This window comes from Vigna unguiculata, chromosome 7 (assembly GCF_037176805.1).
Source record: "Vigna unguiculata cultivar grain cowpea cultivar isolate G323 ecotype 2 chromosome 7, ASM3717680v1, whole genome shotgun sequence".
NCBI lineage: Eukaryota > Viridiplantae > Streptophyta > Magnoliopsida > Fabales > Fabaceae > Vigna > Vigna unguiculata.
Window position 1 is genome coordinate 39878216 of NC_140798.1, and position 17693 is coordinate 39895908.

Genomic DNA, 17693 nt, shown 5'->3' on the forward strand with positions numbered 1-17693 from the left:
AAGCTCATTTTGGTGGAATGTGGTATCATAGGAAGTGATGTTCCTTGTTTCAAGAAGGAGAGTAAATGGTTGTGCATCAAGTATGGAACAAGTTGAAAGGTGAAGACATAATGTTACCGGTATGAGGGTTTATCTAGTAAAGGCGCGTGAAGAACATATGTAAGGGATCTCAATGGTAAAGCAGTTTTAGTTATGTTATGAACCAGATGTTAGAGCAATCATCGACAAGCGGTGGGATTCATTGGGGCATTGATATCTGAAACGTAATCAGTATCAATAGCTTTCATTGGATGGTTTTGCTAAAAGTGTGGAGTCAAGACAACAGGTGGAGGAGTCCTTAGAAAAGCAATGGTTTAATCACAGTGTATCATCGTTAGTAATCTAGTCTAACAAAGTTTGGAAAGAGAAGTAATTATATGTTAAGATCTACGACCGTAAGTGGTTAAGATGAGTGGAAAATGTGTTAAGGGAAAGGAAATTCTAAAAGTGACTTTAAGTAAGGTTTTACAAGCAAGTTATTATCAAGGTTTCGCGACAAGTTTCTCAAGTGTGAAGAGAGTCGTCAAGAAGTTGAAGAAAAACATGATCGGCGCTTCAATGATTGATTATTCTTTACGGTCTTTTGTGGCTAAACACATCAGAGGTGAAAAATGGTTGTTGATCAGAGTGACGCAGCGGAATAATGGTGGGATATACTTATCAATAGCGGGAATATAGGAGAAAAGGAGGTATCGTACTCATGACCTGGTGGTTGATGTGGTAGTGAGTTCTCTAAAACAACATATGTGTCAGTGTTATGAAGATTTGTTAAAGATGTTTAGTGATCATCAACAGCTAGAAGTATGGAGTTGCATAGAGGGAGATGGATAGGAAATGAGAGAGAGAAATCGAGCTATGGTTTTGAGTTGTGCTATCACCTTAGAAGCAGAAAAGTGCTAGTATTTGTTTTAAGCAAAAAGAGAATTGCAGTGGTTGGTTCGACAATGAAGAGTAAGAATTGGTAGAGAGATGGTTGAACATTAAAGGGTTTAATAAAATGCTGAGAAAGTGTCAGAATTTGGGGTCGTTGTTGCCGCAAGTGAAGGGTCTACTCTGGAAGTGGGATAGCATTATAATGGACTCTGCTACCCTGGTCAAAGTTAATATGAGAAGCATGATGTCATGAGGATGGTGGTGGAAAGGGTGGTCAAGAATGTTATGAAGTTGTGTGTGACCAAGTCAGATGAGTGGTACCTCAAGGAAAACACTAGATAATAAGAAGTGATAACAATCGCGTTTTAGGTCGAGATCGATTGCTTTGGTAAACACCTACAAGACGTAGTGGAGAATGTATGAAAGGTGAGTCGGCATATAAGACATAAGTGGGTTGGTTAGGTGTGAAGGATCATTCAAGTTTTAAGGTGGAAGGTGGAGAGTTGCTTAGAGAGTAGTGACTAATCCAATCTATACGGTTGAACATATATCGCTTAGCACAGAGGCAGAGTTTTCAGTAAGTTTAGTTGTTGCAATCGTTAACTCAGTCATGTCTAGGTGGTTGTTGTAGAGGACATGAGGAGAACATGGTTTCCTTTCTATCTGACGAGTGAATTTTCGGGGACGAAAATTTTTCTTGTTGGGGAGAATGTAAGACCCTAGAAAATGGCGTTTTAAAAGTGATAGTGGTTTAAAAATAGTGAGACTCGATTATTTTAATATTAAAAGGTTTTAGTATAAATAGAATTGTTATAAATGAGTTTCATTATTTTAAAACACACAATCTCTCTAGAAACCACTTTTCTAGAGTTCTCTGACTTCTCTCTAGAGGTTCTGTCTCTCTGGTCATCTGATTGAAGAACCGAGACCGTAGGATTGATCCTCTCGGCAAGCTCTTCAAATTGGACCGATCAGTTTCTCCGTTCGCGTAAGTTGAGTTTCCGCTCTCTTTTTAGTCTTTTCCTGTTTTCTGTTGCATGCAAGCCCTCTTCCACTTGCATGCGACATTTTAATCATCAGTATGAGTCTCTGTTGATCAGTGATCATAACGGTATGTCCTGATCGTTCTTATGATGTTTCTATGTGTAGATAGAGCATCCTGTGGAGTTAGAGGTGTTGACGTTTTTAAGGCGTTGACGTTTATAAAGCTGTCTAAACATGATAACAGGTAAGGGAAGCTAACCACTCTTCTTAATTTGAATAGAAAATTAGTAGATGAGCTTGAATTATGTGTTTGATAGATGAATTAGTGTTTGAATTGCATGATTTGGTGAATAATTGCTTTGTGCTTGAGGCAAACTGATCCACTGCATGTGGGAACAGGTTCGTGACCTGGTATTTTCGCCTAGGCGAGTGACGCTCGCCTGAGCGAAAACACCAGGAGACGCACTTCTGTTCCTGCGCGAAGTCTCGCCTAGGCGAGCTGGGGTCGCCTGAGCGAGAGACGGTCTCGCCTAGGCGAACCAGCCTAGCCTGAGCGAGAGTTCGCCCAGGTTTTCTCTTTTTGCCACTGTTAGTGTCTCGCCTAGGCGAGACTGGCTCGCCTGAGCGAGATGACCTATCGCCTAGGCTAGACTTTTTAGCCTGAGCGAGAGCTAATGTAGTAATAGTGCTCTAATTCTGTTTTCTTTGGTGGAAATGTATGTTTTTATGTATCCTTGTGCAACTTAGGCCCTGTATGGTTGGAATGCTACCATTGATGTATCGTATGATTAAATTGGATGAATACAAATTATGAGAAGATGTGGTTGAATTAGGATTTCAAGGGAAATTCTAAGAGGAATGTTTTAGCGTATGTAAGGACATAAGGACTCCGTATGGGTTGGTATCCTGAAACTCCAATAATCATTCAAGCTCATATAGAGCAGAATGGATTATGTCGTGAGGAGTAGTAGGAGGTCCTAGTCTTTGGACTTGATCAAGTCTTAGACGCGAAGGGGACTTACCCTGTGAGCGGTCGGGTGATAACTCCTTGTGTCCAACTCTGCAGAGTTTGGGAACCGTCACAGGTGCAAGCCACCCAGAGATCCAATGTCGCTTACATAATCCGGATATCGAGTCTAGAGTAATATATCTGCATTGTGGTTGTGGTGGTCTATGTGATTCTAGTGAAAATGACAAAGATTGCATGATTTCTGTTTATAATTGAACTATATGATTCTTTTAATCAGATTAGCTTACCCTTGCTTGTTGTGTGTCTGTCTCGTGTTGTATGTTTTCCCTTTTGCGATGATCACCTATTCGGTGGGAGTAGATGTGGTTGCAGTGTCAAAGGCACTTCTGGAGGATAAAGAGCCATCGTGTTAGTGTTGAAGAGGAGGTTTCCAGTGGGAGCTTTAGCAGTGGTCAGTAGTACAGAGTTTATTAGTTTAGTTTAAGTGTATAAGTGATATATTTTTATAGTCATACCTTTTGTAAGACTGTATTAATATATTGTGTACACTGGATTATCTGTTGTGGAACTATGATGAAACTCCCTATTTTTATTAGTTTTAATCCGATAAAATTGGGATGTTACAATTCCTCTGTATTTTTAGGTTTTAATCGTTTTTCTAATGTTAAACTTTGAAGTTTTTTCTTTAGTTCTCACAGTCATTAAATATAACTGTGTAAATAATAATGTTATTAGTATAAAATAATCATTAATAATTAACCTATTTCAAAACAATCTATTCACATATATAACTTATTTTTACCCATACTACACACACGGAGATATATTTATTATTGTAGCTAAAATTTCTTTATATATATATATATATATATATATATATATATTATATCGCTAAAATTGATTATACATAAATATTTAAAATATATAAATTGTATAAAGTATACAAATTTATTGACAATGTACTAATAGTTTAAATAAAATAAATTTATAATATTATTTCATTATAAAATATTGTTAACAAACTTATCCCACACTATTATATTTTGAGATGACATTTGAATATTTTAGTCTACCAATACAAAACTTTTCTCAAATTATATTAAATCAAGTGTTATAATAAATAGATATTTGAAATACACAATATATTTCAGATTTATGATAATTATTTATATTATAATCAAATATTATTTCTGTTATTAATAATTTTTTTTAAAATGGTTAAATTTTTGTAAAATTTTTGTAAATAATTAATTTTTGTAAAATTTACAGTGAAAATTAGAATTAGTTTATTTTTAAGATTTCGGTTCAATTTAGTCATTAAATTTTATAATTACGTGTATTTAGTCATTTCAACCAATTTTTACTAAGTTTGTTTAACATTTTAAACGTATTTTACGATAATATATGAGTTGTTTACACCGTTTGACATTGTTTCAATATTAGTTAAGAAATGATCATGAAACGTAAATAAAACATCAAATAAATATAGTAAAATTTAGTTAAAATAACTAAATTCACGTCGTTTTAAAGTTAAAAAATTAAATTGGACCAATATTTTAAAAAAAGACTAATTACAAATTTTACTGAGTTGAGGGACTAAAAATATATTTAAACTTAAAATCAAATATTATTTGTCAGAAATCAAAATAAAAATATTTTAAAGATTTAATAAATTATTTTTTAATAAAACCAACATTAAAAATAACAAAATTTATATCATTTAAAAGCTAATTTTGGAACAGATAGCACGAGAAGCACATGGACGTTGTCAAATGTCGTAAAAAATGTCATTGCCAAAATATTTGTTTTCTTATAAATAAATAGATTAGGTGTCACGAGGAACACGATACCATTTTCCTAATCATAAATTGTACCGACAATTGGAGGTCATGTATATATTTAGGTATATATATATATATACACACTCTATATATGCATATAGGCCAATTATTCAAGAAAAGCGCATTGTCATATTCAAAGGCACAGGTTGTGCTTCTCCAGGACTAAACAAAGGTACATCTTTTTTATCTTTCATTTACATCAATACAAAATCTTGACTCCAACAGATTCTTAGGATTCTTGCGAGTGCGAGTGATGTGTATGTGATATGCAGACCGTTAACTTTTTCTGAATGTACACGTTATAATCAATTTAGGTAAATTTCAATGGATAATTTTTGTAATAGATTTAAAGAATAAATTGATTGAATTTTGAGATAAATTATTGAGTTATTTTAAATGATGCCATATATTAAATTTATTTTTGAATAGATTAAAAATTATTAAAATAACTTTAATATAATAAAAATAAAATTAGATAATTATTAAATAAATTAAAAATATTAAATTTAATAATATTTTAATTACTATATATATATATATATATATTATTAATAATTATATACATATACATATACTAATAATAATAATTATTATTAGTTTATACATATTATTAATTATTATATATTAATATATCAATCATTATATTTTTAAAAATATTTTAATTATTATATATTATTAATAATAATTATATATATATATATATATATATTTATTGTTATAATTCATTATACATTAAAATATGGTAAAAGTAAAAATAAATAATTATTAAATAAGATAAAAATATTAAATTTTAACAAAAATTTAATTATTATACATATTTATATATATATATATATATATTTATTATTATTATTATTAATTATCATATATATATATATATTAATAATAATAATAATAATTATATATATATATATATATATTAATTATGATTAATAATTGAGAACCATGCACGCTGTCCATGAACTATTATGATACCTATTATTTATTTGGACAACAAGGGAGGTCATATACATATATGCATATACAGAAGTTGAAGAGATATAATAGTAAATGTATCATTCATCTTTTCAGATCAATGGTTGCTTATCTGTTCAAATCATCTGAAGATAACACAACAATATTTTAATACAAACATATTATTAACCAGGGAAACATATTATCATTTAGCAGCTGGGGGACTCACATGTGCATGTGTTTTCATTTTTTTTCTCTCTATTGTTTAGCTTCAATTTGATACTCATTTTTCACCAACCCCAAGTTACAGTAAATTAGAACTATTCCTAACAATAAACCTCTGATATTATTATTATTATACCAACAATAGCCTCGAAAGAAGCAACACTGTGTCATGTAGCATACAATTACATTCAGCCATCTGTTCTTATTATTTTATTTTAATAGTCCTTAGCCATTAAATATTTTATATATGAAACAAAATTGCAAACCACATAATCTCTGCTGTTTTTTTTTTTCCTTCTAGATAATCATTAATAGCTTGGAAGAAAACAATTTCGATTTAGTTTTTTTATTTCATTATACATATTATTAATTAGTTGCATATATAATGTTACAAGTTATTTTCATGGATTTTTTTTAAATATGATTAAATTAACAAGGACTTAAAATAAACTGTGTTCATCATAACATCCTCATTATCCTGAATAACAAATTTTAATTCATTAAGATTTGAATGTATATTTAATGAAATTAATTCAAAATAAAATCAGTGCTTTTGTTGAGAGTTTCACTCTTATCATTGAAATTTCACTCAAATGACCTATATGATTATCTAACTTTAGGTTAAAATGAAGCTACATTGTATTATAAACATATATGCAGTTCATCATTTCCTTTGTTTGGTGTCTATGTTGTTTTTAACAGTAATTTTGTCTTTAAAAATATTTTACCTTGGCTCAAAGATTGAATACCAATGGATGAACACTTTGGAGCAGAAACAAAACTGTACACTTTTGAACAATAGTTATTTATTTCTTTTGTCCCTAGTCACATTTAACCCCATCCAAACATTGGTTACAACCATGTGGAGTTACTGCTCATCTGTGATACTGGTTTTCCTCTCCGCTCTTTCATATATATTTTGCCACCCTACTATTATAAATATGCACTACAGCACTAACAATCCGCCACGAATGCCATTTATCTTCTACCGCCAATCCCATTTCAGTTGGCACCTCTTGTGATATCTCAACTCTTAAATCCTTTATCTAAACCATAGTAATACACGTAAGCTTACCCGTGTTACCTTTTCATTCTGTCTCTGCACATGTCCATGTTTTCTATTCAATTTGTTTCTTTGCTATCTCTTATTCTTTCGGATCTAACTTTTCTTGAACGTTGAAACCTTAAGTTTTTTTGTATTCCATCTTTCAAATGCGTTTGGGAAGGACTTTTGTTTGCACATAATTACCTACTAGCTGATTAGTAATTAATTTTAGGCATATTCATCTGCAGAAGGTGTTTAGACAATTTTCCTGGCAAAACATGAATTCCTCGGCTTTACCTTTGTTTTCTCCTGAGCTCGCATGTCCTGCGAGTGAATGCATGCGATACACGAATGTCAACTTTCTTCTATCCAGACCATCGTTAAGGGTTTCTTGCTTGGTTAAGAAAGGTGGTGATGTGGGGGCATCCAATGGCGATGGAAAGAACAGCAACGCTTCGGTTTCTTTGCAATCGATGCATAGCCACAAAGACGAGTCGTTTGAAAGAAAGAGAAGGATGCATGTGCCTCTACAAAAGACAGATTTTGTGAGGACATTGTTGATCGACAACTATGATAGTTACACTTACAATGTATACCAGGAACTATCTGTTATTAATGGTGGTAAGTTCTCTGTTTCTCACTTTAATGTGGCTCATGCGTGTAGAAGACACTTAGCAAAATGTTGTTTTCCTATTCTAATAATAAAAATTTAACAGTGAATAGCCTTTTTCTTAAAAGGAACTCTTTAAAAGAAATTGTAGTCATAAATGAACTTTTACGATGTTGACCTGTACTGTACTGCACATAGTCTGCAGTTTACAAAAAATAGTGTTAATAGAATTGTTGTAGATGAAAATAGTAAAATACAGTTGATAAATACATGTTTGCATGCGTGTCACTATTTTTGTAGAAGAAATAATTATTAAATATCTTCCTGAACATTCCATACTCTTGTACAATATACTCTATTTTGGAGAGTTTAAGAAACTTCATAAGGAGTTTATGTCCTTTTTAACAGCTGGTTTGGTTTATCATTTTTGGCAGTCCCGCCTGTGGTGATCCGAAATGATGAGTGGACGTGGGAAGAACTTTGCCATCACTTGTATGAAGAAAATGCTTTTGATAACATTGTAATATCACCTGGACCTGGTTCTCCGGCATGCCCAGAAGATATAGGTGAGAATCATGGATGACCTAGTTGCTTCTATTACGGATTTCAATATCTGTGTTAAAAGGTTCCATATAAGTTATAAATATGGCTAAAATACTATTATTAGTAAGAACATGATGGTTTTTCACCCCATTAGCTTCTTTTGGGATTGAGTTAAGCTCACTTCATTCTAATACGGTATTCGAACGGACCAGATTCCAGATCTTGTTGTTGGGTCACCCATAGATGTGCAACCGTATTCTCTTTAAAAGGACACCTAATTTAGTTTACAGAATTTAATAGTATTATTTAATTTGATACCTTAAGTGTGGAAGATTTTTATTTCCTTAAGTGTGGAAGGTTTTTATACTTTAGTAATTTTGGAAATGATTCCGTTTCGGGTTCAGGCATTTGTCTTCAGGTGTTGCAAAAATGCTGGGATGTTCCTGTTCTTGGTGTTTGCCTAGGACACCAGGTATTTACTTTTCTTTTCAGCAACATTGTTGCCTCGTTTCTCTCCCTACTCCTATGTTTAGTTTTACTCGCTTTCTGCACAGACCTTACAGACCATACTTTCTTCATTTCTAGAACATCGCGTAACTTTTAAGGTTTCAACTTGTACTGCTAATAGCATGCCCGAGTTTCAATGCATAGTTCACTTTATTTCTTGAATTTCGATCTTGCCGTACAACAATCTTACCCCTTCATTTTTTATTGTTTGGCCTTCCTTCCTAGACTGTAATCATACTAGGATATTGATATATGATGTTCTGTTAAGATGGTATCTTCAGCAGTATGTATACAGTGTACTAGCTGCATTATGCTTGATGATGATGGTCAATGGTTTGGTAATATGGTGGACCAACTCTTGTTCATAAAGGCCTTATATTGATTATCATTATTCATAATCGGTCTCATAATTTGTGTTGTCATGTCTTGACTGCTGTCAAGCATTGGACTTAAACCTGTTGTAATTCATCCTTTTGGTTCATAATATTTGTCATAATTCTGTCTTTAATAACTGTTGTTTACATTATATATTCTTATTTAACTGGTTAATCTATGATGTGATAGGCATTAGGTTATGTGCATGGAGCTCAAGTAGTCCATGCATCCGAACCAATCCACGGTCGTTTGAGGTACGGTTAAACATTTCAAAACCATATCTGTTGTTTTTTCCAGTACTTATTATGAAATTGCAACATTCATAAAAATAAATATACCTAAAAAGAATCATTTAAAGTTATCATATACATCCTTCCCTTTTCTTTTAACTAACTCTTTGCACTTTGCAGTGAAGTTGAGCACAATGGCTGCCAGCTTTTTCGTGATATACCTTCTGGTAGAAATTATGGTTTCAAGGTTTGTTCACCACTACACATTCTGTTGCTATGAATTTTTATTTATGTGTTTGGCCATTTGCCTAAATCCCCTGTGTTCAATTCAATTTAATTAAAAACTGGAGTCATTCCTAGCAATTCTAAAACATATTCCAAACTAAAAGCCCTTTATTTGATTTGTAATGCATTTCCATAATTGGAATTTTGAAACTAAGGGCTTTGTAAGTGAATAATTTGTTGATATTATCTGAAAATATTGATGCAGTGACGTGATCTTTCATCTAAAGTTACAAAATGTTAGATAATCTCTCGCAAATGTTTGTTTATCCCCTTTTTCCTGTTAAATTTCTTGTTTTTTTGTCAAATTTTTAAATGTATCTGATCTACCATCATACTCATAATTGTTGTTGGTCGCATATTTCAGGTGGTTCGATATCATTCACTGGTTATAGATTCTGAATCACTTCCTAAAGAGCTCATTCCAACAGCATGGACCTCTCCCACTAGCACACTTCCTTTTCATGAAGCTCAAAAAGTTGAAAGCATTTTCGAAGACCCTGTTTTAGTTAAAGTCGGAAATGGAAGTTCAAACCATTTTGATTATGGAAATACTAGAAGTAAGAAAGTTCTTATGGGGATTCGACATTCTTCAAGACCACACTATGGTGTGCAGGTGTCTAATGCATAAATGATCTCCCTATAATATTTCCTTTACGTTTATATTAGTTCATTATTTCTTAAATGTGTTAATCTCAACAATTTTGATCTTCAGTTTCATCCAGAAAGTGTTGCAACCTGCTACGGAAGTCAGATATTCAAAAATTTTAGAGAGATTACAGAGGATTATTGGCTGAGATTTAGGTCATCTTTCAAGGAAAAACGTGCATATTCTAATGGTAAACTGAAGAGCTTTGTTATTAAAATTTATTCTCTTTGTTGTCAATGCTTCAAAGATGTTTAATTACTCAGACTTTACTGATATTATCTTTTCGGCTTTTTCGACAATAATGGGCTCTATTGAAGTACCCTTTGGTAACCAAAATTTCAGATTTTTTAGGCTTGATTGAAAATTTTCAATTTTTTTAATTGAAAAACTATTGAGAGGTAAATATTTTTGAAGAGAAGGTTAACCGTATTTTGAGAGGAGGGTTAAAAGATAATTAAAGTGAAGATAGAAATTAATAGAATTGGTGAATTTTTAAATAAGGGTAACTTTGGAAAGTTGGGATAATTGTTTTTAATTTGACACTATTAATTTTAACAAATTCTTAATACTTGCGAACTAGTTAAAAGTGACTTATATTAATACTCTGACAGAAATAGTAAGTTGTATTCTGTATCCCAGACCTTATAACAATGTTTACAAGCTTCATAATTTTATTTTCAATTTTCATTGGCCTTCAAATATATAAGTTCTGTGTAATTTACCCTAGCAGTAAACTTTCTTTAGCATGCATGCAGATTTCAAAGAGGTTCGCAGTAGTATGAGTGCAGAGAACAATGCAGTGGATCAGTTAAAAAAATTAGTTCATGCAGAGAGAGATTTGGAATATAATAAAACTGAGATGAAGCATTTAGAAATGTTGAACATGGTAAATACTCATCATGCAACCACCGGTGATAAATGTTTGAAGTTGAAATGGAGGAAATTTAGTCACTTGGCTGGTCAAGTTGGTGGAGCAAAAAATATATTTTGTGAGTTGTTTGGACATGAAACTGAAAACACCTTTTGGTTGGATAGTTCCTCCACAGAGAAGGTATTCCATTGTTTTCAAGTTGAAGACACTTTTTTTTTTTTTATCTCATGCTTATAATGCACAATACATACACCTGTTTTCATTTGGATCTTCAAACTGTAATAAAAAGCTTCATCATATGCTGCTAATTATCAAATATTTATTATTCTCTCCATCCTAATTAGGAAAGAGCACGCTTTTCATTTATGGGAGGAAAAGGAGGACGGCTTTGGAAGCAGTTAACGTTCAGATTGTCTCATCAAAGGTTTGAAATCAATTTTTTTTCTTTAGTTTCTTCAATTCCTTTTCTGTTCTACGTTCTTCAAAATAAGTACTGTGCTTGTGTTCTGTTGTATGCTTTTAAGAGTTGAGTTGCACTATTTTCTTTACTGATGCATGAACAGGATAATAAGTATTTCTATCACTATGTAACCTTTTCCAGTGATGGGAGTTCAAAAGGCGGTGGTTATTTGTCATTGGAAGATTCTCAAGGTTCCGCAGAAACGATATTTTTGAAAGAAGGTTTTCTTGATTTTCTGAACAAGGTACATACAGAGTGAAACTGTGTTGGTCTTATGATGGTTTATCCTTGCCAAAAAAAATCCTTATTCTTCATTCTCTGGTTATCTAGATCAATGCAATGCCATGTATCACTATTATTTCCTTTCTCCACGTAAAAATGTTGCCTTCATAATGTTGCAGGAGCTTTTATCATATCGTTATGATGAAAATGAATATGAAGGCCTACCATTTGACTTTCACGGTGGATATGTTGGTTACATCGGGTAGGTGGGAATGATAAGCAAATTATGTTTCTAAATTGAATAAACCTAATTGTATCTTTATATGATCTCTTCAATGAACTAATGGTTTCTTGTGTTGCAGGTATGACCTCAAAGTAGAATGTGGTGTGAAATCTAACCGTCACAAATCTAAAACTCCAGATGCATGTTTTTTCTTTGCTGATAATCTCGTGGTCGTTGACCACAAAAATGACGATGTTTACATATTGGGTATACACGAAGAAAATTCAAGTGTTACACAGTGGTTGGACGACACAGAGGAGAAACTCCTGAGCTTAGACGGCTCTGTGAAAATGGCTTCGGGAAAACGGGACTCTCATTATTCAACACTTTCCTCAAACAAGACTGGTTTTAGTGCTGAAAAATCTAGAGAGCAGTACATTGAGGATGTTAAGGAGTGTCAAAACTACATTAAAGATGGAGAAAGCTATGAACTGTGCCTCACAACTCAGATGAAGAAGCCGATTAAGGAATTAAATTCTCTTGGGCTGTATCTGCATTTGAGAGAAAGGAATCCAGCACCATATGCTGCTTGGCTTAATTTTTCAAAGGAGGACCTGTGCATTTGTTGTTCTTCTCCCGAGAGGTTCCTGCAGTTGGATAGGAAGAATACACTAGAAGCTAAGCCAATCAAGGGTACAATAGCTCGTGGTGCTACCAAAGAGGAAGATGAACAACTCAAATTAAAATTGCAGTTCAGGTGACCTATATTTAGTTCTACACATGACTATCTTAACAATTGTTTCTACAGCTTCATTTTAAATTTTGGAATTACTTCTCTGAAGACATTGGGTGAATGTATTGTGAATTAAGTTGCTTTGTGTTTCAGCGAAAAGGATCAGGCTGAAAACCTGATGATTGTAGACCTTCTAAGGAATGACCTTGGTCGTGTATGTGATCCTGGTTCTGTTCATGTGCCGCTTCTGATGGATGTGGAATCATATGAAACTGTTCACACAATGGTGAGTACAATTCGTGGGAAGAAGCGTTCAGATGTGAGTGCTGTAGATTGTGTGAGAGCTGCATTTCCCGGTGGATCAATGACAGGTGCACCTAAGTTAAGATCAATGGAAATTATTGATTCTATTGAGAGTAGTTCACGGGGTATCTACTCAGGCTGTATTGGATTTTTCTCGTACAATCAGACATTTGATCTGAATATTGTCATAAGAACCGTCATTCTCCATGAGAATGAAGCCTCAATAGGGGCTGGAGGGGCAGTTATTGCTCTGTCAAACCCTGAACAGGAGTATGAAGAAATGGTTTTGAAAACAGGAGCCCCATCAAGGGCCGTGATGCATTTTGATTAGAGCTCAATCGGTCAAACAATAGCCTTTTCTTTGTTGGTCAGAGGTCAGAGACAATAAGATTCATTACTAAGATTCATTTCATCGTACTTATCGTTGTAACAGTATTTGTCGTAGCAATATTTGTGAGCAATATACATGGAAGATGAATAAAACATGTTATGCTCAAAGTGCATTAGTATGTTGCTCAATTAATTAAGAGCCGTTATTGGTGGCTGGAAAAGAATTTGTTTGATTCAGTCATTTAGAGCTTACCTCATGGCTTATTATTAGTGAAAAAGTGTATGTCTACATCCAATCAAGCATGGCACTGTTGACAGAAAAATATGTTGTTTAAGCAATATTACACATCATTTAGAGCTTGATCTTAAAGCTGTGTGTATAAAAAAGACCACGGGGAGATATGTTATTTTAGTGAATTTTTAGGGATTTGGTTCTTATTATTATTTGCGTGCTCACTACTGCATACATTATCTTTAATAACATTTAGAATATGGTGCTAAAGGTTCTCATTTGCAAAAGTAATATTTATACCCCATGATGTTGTCTATAATACATGTTACCAAAAGTTAGTTTGTAGTAATGTTTTGATGTATTATTAGTATATTTTTTAAAATATTATAAATAAGCATCTTTATTAACATTTGAAAATTGTTGAGAATTTAACTTTGTTGTAACATTTAAAAAATGATACCTATACAATTTATAACATTTTAAAAAACATTATCTATATATTTTCTAACATTTAAATAAATGTTACCGATTAAATTATTTTGTAATAATTAAGAAATCTTTACAATCGTGATAAAGTCTTTATTTCTTTTCATTTTTTTTGAGTTTAGCACCACTAAAGTTTTCTTGTTGTGGTGGCTTGGCTTTCAACTCATTCAATGTTTGTAAAAAAAAATATAAAATATGATTAAGAATAAATAGACTTATTACTCTTAAAAATCAATTGAATGGACTATGTACTAAACTATTATTGAAAGAAAAGAAATAATTCTTTCACCTTCAGGACCCATTGAATTGGATCACTTTCTTCAAGTCTTTGATCCACTAATTTATGAATGCCTTTGAAAGGATTACTTTGTAAGCTCAACACATAAACTAAAATCAACACAAAAATTTATCTGAATCATGTCTTGAGGTATGAAACCAACCTGCAGAAACAAGAAGTATTATTATAAAATGTAAGAGACATAAAAATTACCATATTAGGAGACATAGCGGGAGGATGTTTGAGCACATTCCAATCTTTTAAAACTTTGGCCTTCTTTGTTTTAGATTCTTTTTCATTTATTATAAAATTTATAAAATAATAATTAACATGTTCAATTTTAAAAATTCACTAACAAACTAAAAATATAATTAATTGATGTTAGATATGATGAGTTTACTTTTCAACATGTTTCCTTTGAGCTTTTTCCTCCTTTCGCTTCTTCTTCTTCCTATGAGAGTTAATTTTGTCTTAAATTTAGAGAGAGAAAAAATTAAACAAATTTACAAGGATGCATACATTCACAATAAGTGAACAAACAATGATCTAAAAATGATGTTGAATAAGAACATACTTTCGAGTTGATATCTCTTTCATTTGTATTTGGATTCCATATGCTAGAAAAATCTAGAATTGCTACTATTGGAAAACATGTCTGTAGCTAACTCAAAAATGTTTTAAAACCAGTAAACATCAGTTTTGATGGCTTCCACTTGTTCTTGTAATTTTACTTGCATCTCCTCTTGCATATTTACTGTAGCATTCCTTTTTACTTCATCTATTATTTTATGGGTTTCAATTCTAGACTTAATTCCCATAAATCAACTTACTCAATTTGAGAAATTGATTGGACCAGATTAGAGAGCTCATCTCAGGAGTCACCCTAGCAGTCTCTGATTTTCAAACAAATAAACACATAAGAAGTGAGAAATCTAGAGAGAAGAGAGCTGGAGAGAAAAAAAGTTTTTTAGAAAGATAAGATGTTTATAATTAATGAAAATCGTTTATAAAGTTTATATTTATACTTTAACAATCTAATATTAAAAGAATGGAGTATTCATTATTTTAAACACTATCTATCTTAAAATATCATTTTCTAAATTCTCACGCATCATATTATATATTACAAAAACAATGTACATTGAATGAATAAATATCATTTTCTAAATTCTCACGCATCATATTATATATTACAAAAACAATGTACATTGAATGAATAAATATATAGATATCAATAATCAATAATATGAAATAAAATTTTAAAATTTGCCACACAAAAAACTATTTTTTTATTAATTATTCAATAAACAACATTTATAATATTATTTAAATATAAATATATTATCTCATATAATAAAAAATTTATAATTAAAAAACATCTAAAATAAATCTAGTCAGCAATCTTAAAAAAATATAAAGTACAAAACATATGTGTAACTTTTGTTTATTTTCTCACGCTATCATTTACTTTATAGAAATTTACCTATTTCAATCAATAACATAAACAAAAACACTCAACTTCTAGTTTCAACCCTTCAAACAAAAAAAAACTAATTTTTTCATTAACAATTCAAACACATAATATTTTTATTTTCAATGCTATTTAATTATAGTATATTATCTCGTATAATAAATTTATTGAATTTTATAATATTGTATTGATAAAATAAAAGATAATTCAGTGAATTGATAATTATATATATATATATATATATATATATATATATATATATATATATATATATATATAAACTATATCCACTTTTTAAGTATTTTAAACATTTAAAATAAATATTTATATCAATATTATTTATTATGCAATTAATTATGCAATCAAAATAAGTGATACTATTCATTACAGAAATTAAAAATATGATATATAATTTATTTATATTAATATATATTATATACAAAAGCATGTATTACACATAAAACTCTATAATATGTAAAAATTTTACTAGACAAAACTTCGTCGTACGTACAAAATATGTATGTATGACGTATAAAATTTTATAATACGTAAAACAAATATATATTACGCATAAAATTTTATAATTTCTTTTTTTTTTGTGATGAAGTTCTTTTATAAAAAAATAACAATATATAAAATATTTGAATTGACTCTTAGGGGTGACACATTTTTATTACTATCCATGCAGGGTTATATAATTGTACAGTAAAGTAATTATGTACCGATTATGAATTTGATGGAGTAGTTAAGTTTAGGATAATTGGGTTTAAGTTTTTTTTTTTTTCAATTAGACTTAAGAGATTTATGGAAACATCGCAATGTATTAAAACTTTCAAAAAACACGACGTTAAATATTACCACAAATCAAAATGTAACAAACATATTAGAATTTGATGAAAATATAAATTTAAACGAAAATGGTGAATGCAATCTTGAAATTGAAATGAAATACAATGTTTTGTAATAAAACAAAATGTTTAGTAAAGCCAATTTGTCGATTGAAATTGAAAGTATGTGTTCCAATTGTGATTATAAGAAACATTCATCAATCAAAATATATTTGTAATGACTTGCAAGTTAATGAATTTGACAAGTATGTGATTTCTGTCATTGTGATAACAGGACAAAATGGGTCTAAATATATTTATACAAGAATGAATTGAGTACTTTTTGATTATATATTGCTAGTTAAATTCTCAATCAAACAAATTTTAATATCACTCTATTTTACGATGACAACAAATAAGAGTCAGTGACAATCTCTTATATGATGATGTTTTTAGAGTCAAAACAAAAAAATAATTAAAAATTCTAATTCTGAATAAAGATGGAAATATAGATACGATATCAATTAAAAATGTTGTGTATAAATAAATCTTCAAAACTCTTTAGAAAAAAAATATACAAAATTTTACGATAGATATAAGCTATATACCATCTTCTCATTACAAGTTTTATTTCAATTATAATATATGTCATATACACCTTGTTATTATAAGTTTTATTTCAATAATTTTATAAGTTATGTTTTGACTTCCTTGGTGAATTAAGGATAGATGAAAAATATCTAGGGTTTACCAATTAAAAAAAATAATTAAATATTTTGAAAACTCGGATTGCATTTTTTTTCTCTCAGATGTGACATACCTAAGTCTCATTAACAACAATATTAAAACAAATACATTTGGTCAAAAGTAACTTCAAATTAGATATAAAATCATGATTATTTATTTTTTCTGTTTCAAAACTGATATTATTGTTTTCAGGAGTTGTTTTATAATTCCCATTAACTAGAAGAAGTTTTGAAACTGTTTCTGAGGAAGAGAAAATCAAGAGTAATCAAAATATTGAAGTTATTGCAAATTTATGTTACTATATTATGATATTTCTTTCTTTATATTGGTATTTATTATTTTATACTTAATTTTAATTTAATATTTCAATTCTTCATAATTTAT

The 17693-nt window shown here is 30.6% G+C and overlaps 1 pseudogene across 1 annotated transcript; it reads left to right on the plus strand.

The window, feature by feature from the left end:
• The first annotated feature begins 4822 nt into the window (after positions 1 to 4822).
• Positions 4823 to 13639, plus strand: LOC114192116 (aminodeoxychorismate synthase, chloroplastic-like; annotated as a pseudogene). Its single transcript, XR_014996435.1, has 14 exons — positions 4823 to 4879; positions 7164 to 7552; positions 7976 to 8107; positions 8489 to 8556; positions 9156 to 9220; positions 9377 to 9443; positions 9846 to 10094; positions 10194 to 10317; positions 10872 to 11178; positions 11343 to 11422; positions 11600 to 11702; positions 11860 to 11942; positions 12043 to 12660; positions 12790 to 13639. The product of XR_014996435.1 is annotated as an aminodeoxychorismate synthase, chloroplastic-like (transcript).
• The last annotated feature ends 4054 nt before the right edge of the window (positions 13640 to 17693 follow it).